Genomic DNA, 7,524 nt, shown 5'->3' with positions numbered 1-7,524 from the left:
TATTTCAAAATTATATTATTGATAATTCAAGGGATTATTGATAATTATTTAGCATATTTTGAGAGCTATATACTATTAAAACTCAATAGTTGGTTGTGTGTAAAGAGACTTTGGTATTTTGTAAAGAGACTGATAATTTTGATGGTTCTTTGTTTTGATTTTCTGACACTGCTAATATTAATGTTATTTTAAGGGATAATAAAGGTGATGTTTTATTGGCTTTTAAGTCGAAAGGAAAATGGATTGTTTGAAGTGGATGATATAAAAGCTTTGACTGCATTGAGTGTTTATAGATGATCTTGCATTTATGTGTTCCTATTTTGATTTTGGAATTGCTATCATTGTCTATTATTGAAACTATTAGTTCTAAGGAGCTTAATTTTTGGAGACAAGGGAATGTGATTATAGAAATTCAAAAGTCTCTTTCACCAGTTCAATGAGTATGAAGTGCTCCATGTTGATAGGGAAGGAAATGAAGTAGCTCACTTGCTTGCAAGTATGAGTGTAAAAAAAAAGGGTAAACTGGTTGAATCAGACTGGACTGATGTGTTTGGTCTGGTTCATAACCGGTTCTTAAAAATTGAAACTAGTTCTAAACCGGTCTGATATTGGTTTTTATATTTAGAAAATTGGTTTGAACCAAACCCAACCGATATATTTTTAATTTTTTTATATGTTATATATAAAATATTATTTATATTATATATGTTATATGCTAAATCTTTAATTAATATAATATAAAACTTTAATCTTATTATTCATGTCTATTAATCTTATATCATAAAATTCATATAACATTTTATATAACATAAAACTAATCCTAAAAGTTTTAATATAACATTTGATTTATGATATAACATAAATTAGTCTTATATTTTTAATATAACATCTGAATTTTGATATTAACATATAAAATGAGGGATATTAGTCAATCACTTGTTATAGTTTGTTGTAGTATAATTTTGTTTATCCATAAATCTTGAAAAACTGGACCGGACCATAAGTGGAAAAACCGAAAGTTTTGATTTTGGTGGTTACTCGGTCCGTTATCGATTTTAAAAATTTTTAAAACAGGTGGATACCGATTCGGTTATAAAAAATGTTTAAAACTGGAACAAACCGGATCGGTTACACCCGTACTTGCAAGACATGCTCATTTTGTGGATGACACTATTCAATAGTGGCATCAGTATCGAGATGTTATTTTATCTTGTTAGATGTTGATTTGTAATTGTATTTCATTGTCGTTGTTTTATTCATTATGAATGATATATGTTCTACTATATATATAAAAAAAAGTCATATATATATATTTTTATATATAGCAAAGCATCCTTTCATTATCGAAACAAAAGCATTAAAATTGTTTGTCAAACCAAATAATTTGTGAAATACATTCTGGAAAAAAATTCCACCAAATCAATATATCATCAACATGCCAAGCATGTCTAACCAGTCGATGGGCAGCTTCATTACCATGCCTCCCAAAATGTTGCACAGTACAAATCTAGAACTTCTTCATCAAATCTTTTATCTCTGTTATAATGTTGCCTAAAAAAGCTAAAGATACATGATCTTGCTACAGTTCACTTACCAGAGGTAGAGAATCACTCTCAATAATCAGCTCCTGCATTCTAAGAGGCACACACAATTATAGACCTCTCAAGATTGCCAAGAGTTCAATTTTAGCTGGATCCTTCACTTCATACTCATTTTTACTGGCAGCCATGATAATCTTTTCTTGTGTATCTCTAAGAATAATACCCTCAACTGTTTTTTGCTAATCCATAAACATTGCCCCATCTATATTCAATTTCATACTTCCTGCAGGTGGAGGATGCTGGCAGCACTGTCCATCTTCATTGGTTAACCTTGAGCCTCCATATAATCTTTGTGCAAAGCTAAAGCATGTTCCACCACTTCTAATAGGACTTTCTCTTCATATATTCTCTGATTTCGTCTAAACGATAGTCCCCATGCAAATAGAAAAAAAAATTTCTCCAAGTCTTCTTTGCTGCCTTTGCTCATCAATTTCCTGGCTACCTCCACAAAATCTTCTTGACAGTCCTTTGATGGTAGACACTTCAGTTGTTGGATATAGCAGCCCTTATAGAATAACAGTACTAAAGGGCATGACCCACATCTTCCACACCCTCACTACAGAATTTGCAACATTCCTCCATGAGGATCCTTTTATTTCTCAAATTATGCAGAGTTGGCAGTCCATCTCTACAAGCTCTCCATTCAAAGACCTTTACCCTACTTGGTAGTTGAAACTGTCAAAGTCTCTTCCAAAAATGGTTTGTTCTGTGGCATTTGAACTCTCACCTGCATGTGGGGATGCACCAAGTGAATGGAACAATCGATAGTCACTTTTCACACTATATTGGCCATCTTTCTCATGATCCCATAGAAGTCTCTCCTATGTTCCATGGTGCCAATACAATTTCAACACTTCAACTGCTACTCTGGGGGTAACATGCTTCCAACTTTCTCCACATCCCACCATTGCTTTGTTGGATCAATCAGGCTTGCCACTTTTATCCCTTTATTCTGATCTCTATGTTGATCCTCGCATAGTTGAGAAAAACTATAATCTAGTATCCACTTGTCTGTCCATACATCAATACACCCAGTTGAGCATTTCTAAAATCTATAGTGGGGAAACATTTAGCTTTGAGAATTTGATGCAACAGACTTGAGTCTTCATTCATAACCCTCCACCTCTACTTAGCTAGCATAACCATATTGAAAGTTCTCAAGTCTTTGAGTCCCATTCTCCTGCTACTTTAGGTTCACACATCTTACTCCAACTCACCCAACAAAATTTATTCTCATATTTTCTTTGTCCCCACCAAAACTTAGCTATTGTATTTTCCAGTTCAGAGCAAAAATTTTCAGAAAACTTAAAGCAACTCATGGTGTAGGGTAGGTATTGACATAGTCATAACTTTGATCAAAACTTCTCTTCCCCTTGGGATAATAGCTTTTCCTTCCAGCTTTGGACTTTTCTCCAAACTTTGTGCTTTAGATCAGAGAAAGCAGCATTTTTGGCTCTACCAACCACTAGAGGCAATCCCAAGTATTTATCATATTGCTGGAAAGTTTGCACACCCCAAAACCTCTTTAATTCCTCTTGCAGCCTAGTGTCAACAATTTTACTGAACACCATTGCAGTTTTTTCCCTATTAACCTTTTGACCAGATGTTTTTTCATAAATTCCAGAAGCTGTTGGATCCTTTGATTCTCCTCCAAACTTGCCTTATAAAACAAAAAATTGCTGTCACCAAACAAAAGATGGTTTATTTTTGGAGCCCAATTCTTTATACTTTCCACTGATTTATCAAGTTCAGCCCTTCGTAAAAGAGTCATCAGCTCTTTAGTACATAGTAAAAATAGATAAGAGGATAGAGGATCCCCTTGTCTCAAACCTCTAGATGGAATTATTGGGCCTTTTGGTTAACCATTATCAAGAATAAAGAAAGAGACAGTTCTCACACACAACATAATCAATTGCACCCACTTTTCATTAAAGCCCAACTTTTTCATTACCCGTTCTAGAAATCTCCATTTCACTCTATCTATGTCTTGCTCATTTCTAGCTTAAGGGACATGTAACTAGTTTTTCCACTTCTCTTCTACCTAAGAAAATGTATCAGCTCATAAGCAACAAGAATATTATCAGTTATAAGTTTTCTCAAGACAAAAGCACTTTGTGAGGAAGAAATAATTGTGGGTAGAATGACTTTCAGTCTGTTTGCTAGAACCTTTGACAGCAGCTTATAAATCACATTACATAAATTGATAGGTCTATACCCAGCCACTATTTCAGATTTTTTCTTCTTGGAAATCAAAGTAATGAAAGTATAGTTAATATCCTTTGAGAACTTATCACTGTTTAGAGCATCCAACACTACTGAAGTGACATCTTTACCAACAATATCCCAGTATCTTAGGAAGAACAGTGGGAATGCCATCAAGCCCATGTGCTTTTGCGGGATTCATTTGTTGCCATACTTCATAAACTTCTTCTGCTTTGAACATATGTGTAGAGTCTCATTCATATCTGTTGTTATTCTTCCATTAAGGCCTTCTAAGAAATCCATACTGCTTAATGCAGTAAACAACTTGCTAAAATAATCTAGTATCACCTTGTCTCAGGCTTCCTCAACTCTCCAAGTCCCATTTTCATCTTGGATACCTTTTATCAAGTTCTTCTTTCTCTTCTGTGTAGCTTTATGATGAAAATATCTTGTATTTTGGTCCTCTTCCTTGTGCCACAAAGCCTTTTATCTCTGCCTCTGCATTATCTCTTCTCTTTCTAGCCACTTTTGTACTTCAACTTAGCTTCTTTGTGTTCTGTAATATTTAAGCATTGACGGTCATCATCTAGCAACTTCTTCAAATTTGATCTTGAGATATGTATTTTTTGTTTAACCTGCCCAAAGCTGCTTTTATTCCACTTTTCAAGTTTTTCATTGCAACTCTTGATTTTCCTAGATCCTGAACCCCTTTGCCCTACCTCTCTTACCACTGGTTCACAATTTGCTGACTCTACCCACATAACTTCGAATCTAAAGAGTTTGATCTCCCTTCTGTGAAAATTCTCTCCACTTGGATTCAATATGATAGGAAGATGATCTGAGTAAGCTGCTACTCCATGTGTAACACCAGCAGTGGGAAAAAGAGAGCTCCATCTCAGATTTGCTAAAAATCTATCAAGTCTTTCACTAATGCTATATTCATTGTCTCTTCTGTTACACTAGGTGAATTGGACTCCTAAATATCCCAGATCTCTTCTGTTACAACTCTAAAGTCATACATCTGTCTCTCTGGTCGAGGCCTACCTCCTCATTTTTCTCTATTGCTTAGAATCTCATTAAAATCACCAAGAACTAATCATGTTTGCTCATTTGACCCCTTTAGAGTCCTAATATTCAAGGTCTCATGTCTTTTTATGGTATTAGGATGGCCATAAATTCTTGTTAACATCCATGTTGCTTCCACACCTCCTTTTTCTTTAACACAGCTTATATGATACTTGGAAAAATTTAACATCTTTAACTTGATGTTGCTCTTCCATAATAAAGTGGTACCTCCACTCATTTCTTCGCAATTCACTACTAAACAATTCTCAAAACCCAACTTCAGCTTCAGCAATTCCATTCTTCTAGCAATTAGTCTTGTTTCTTGTAAAAATAAAACATCGGGACCTTCCTTTATGACCAAATCATAAAGAGCTCGAATTCCTTGTGGGTTTTCAAGCCCACCAGAATTCCAAATCATGATTTTCATGGCATTTGGCAGAACCAGCCTCTGTCGATATAATTCTGTTAAAATCCACATCATCTTCCTCTATATGATTTTGTTTCAATTTAGAAGAGGAGTTAACCTCCTCACTTCTTCTATACTTTTTAAACAAACGTGATTGAGGATTCAACTCACTTTCTTCCCCAAGTACCCTATTCTTTCCTATTTCTTTAAGAGTAAAATCAGAGATTGTACCTGTAGCTTGAGCTCTCTTCTTCCAACTACCATGTGCTTGGGTTTTATGGCTCTTCTGTTGATGGTGGTTGACTTGGTCACTTGCTGATACTAGGCCCCAGCTTAGTTGAGCCTCCATTGGAACACGTTCAGCCTGCCTCTTTGGGGGTAACTTAGGCCTTGGATCACACATATTTGGCCCATTTAGAATAAGTCCATCTCTACATTGGTCCGCCATATTCAAACCCTCACCCATACTTCCATCACTACTTCCTCTTTCCTTTTCTATCCCTTCCATTATTTCCTATGCGTTATTGCCCATAATTTCAAACTCACATAACTCCCTCAAATCCTCCCGTTCTTTCAAAATTTTTTCCATTTTGAGATCTTTCCTTACTAGTCTCCTCAATCAACGTGGTATTCCTGCAAGAATTCTCTTCCCGATCCTCTCCTCCTGATTTGACGTCTCTACCATATTCTAGCTCACTTTCCATATATGTTGTCCTTCAATGATTATGCTCAATCTCCTCCTCACCACCTTTGAGCACCGTGCTTCGCTAGTTTACTCTTTGGCCATTTTGTCCTTTTGTGGTTCTCCTCCACTAGGATCTAGCCGTCTTGTTATACCTGTTTCTGCTCGGAGCCATGGGCCAAATTGGACAGTCTTGGAACCTTGATGAACCTTCAACTGACATCCCATTGTATCATTTGGCCACTCTTGAAACAAAATTGTGGCAGTTTTTCATATTTCATTGTGATCTAGAATTTTTAACCATTTATTGTGACAGTACGTCCTCTTGCAAGTGGTTTAGTGAGATCGAGTATGATTCTTACTCGTAAGAACGTACCTCATTCCACATCATCTTCCTCCACATCCACCTCCTCCACAACTTAATAGATCTTCCAATTCTTTCACCACATTCTCTATTCATACCAATTAAGGGCATATTATGTAATTGGACCCAGAAAGCTGCTCTATCAAATTTCATGCTTTGTGGTTGAGTGAAGCCATCATACAGGGTTAATGATAAACAGAGTGTTGTCGAAAAACCATGTCCTTCCCTCTTCTATCATTTGCTTATTCGCATGAGTTGCAAAAGTGATAATGAACACATTTGGCCCCACTTCCTGAAAAATTGACGACTTGCTCAACCTCCATATCTTTGTCATGGTGATCTTTAGAACACCCTTTCTTATCGATCGCTCAGAACAAACTTTAGCAATCAAACACCTTTCTTCTTTTCGTTGCACCTCATCCATTGCATCCCCCACAAATTCAACTGATGCATCCTCTTCCTCTATGAGTCTTAACTGGCCCCACTTTTCTTCAACACCTTCCATGACTGTAATACTAAAGAAACTCACCTCTACCCATAATGGAGACTAAGACCATGTTTAGATAGTGAGATGAAATGAAATGGTTTTAGATGAAAGTTGAATAAAATATTGTTAGAATATTATTATTGTTTTGAGATTTGAAAAAGTTGAATTATTTATTATATTTTATGTAAAAATTTAAAAAAATTGTAATGATGAGATGAGATAAATTGAAACATTTTCACTATCGAAAATGAGCCTAACTCACTCACTTAGAACTTTTACACCATCTCTGTTCTCTTTCGAGAGAGGCCAAAGAGGAGACTTCAGGCTTTCATATTAGTTTGTAATTAAGTAAACAAATATCAGTATTTACGAAGTTGCGACTTCACAAATTGCTTTGCACCGGGACTTTTTTTACAGTGCCACTGTTTCATGAAACACGACAACCGGTCAGTGGCTGTCCCATTAGATCAGTCAGATTGTGTCCACATCTAATTGGGCCGAAGACATGCCATCTTATATGTCCAACTTCTTGCAAGCATGGGCTCAGTGAAAGGTCACAAACACAATTAATGTCACGATACAAGACTGCTAAAAATGATAAAAAACCTCATTGCCGGGTTAATATAGAACATGTCAGGTATGAAAATCAGATCGCAAATATCTCAGAAACTGAATGATAAAAATGGAAGGAACATTAAAGTATGTTCCTTAATCCAG

The sequence above is a fragment of the Juglans microcarpa x Juglans regia genome, chromosome 2D (assembly GCF_004785595.1).
Source record: "Juglans microcarpa x Juglans regia isolate MS1-56 chromosome 2D, Jm3101_v1.0, whole genome shotgun sequence".
Taxonomy (NCBI): Eukaryota; Viridiplantae; Streptophyta; class Magnoliopsida; order Fagales; family Juglandaceae; genus Juglans; species Juglans microcarpa x Juglans regia.
Note: the sequence above shows the minus strand (reverse complement) of the source record.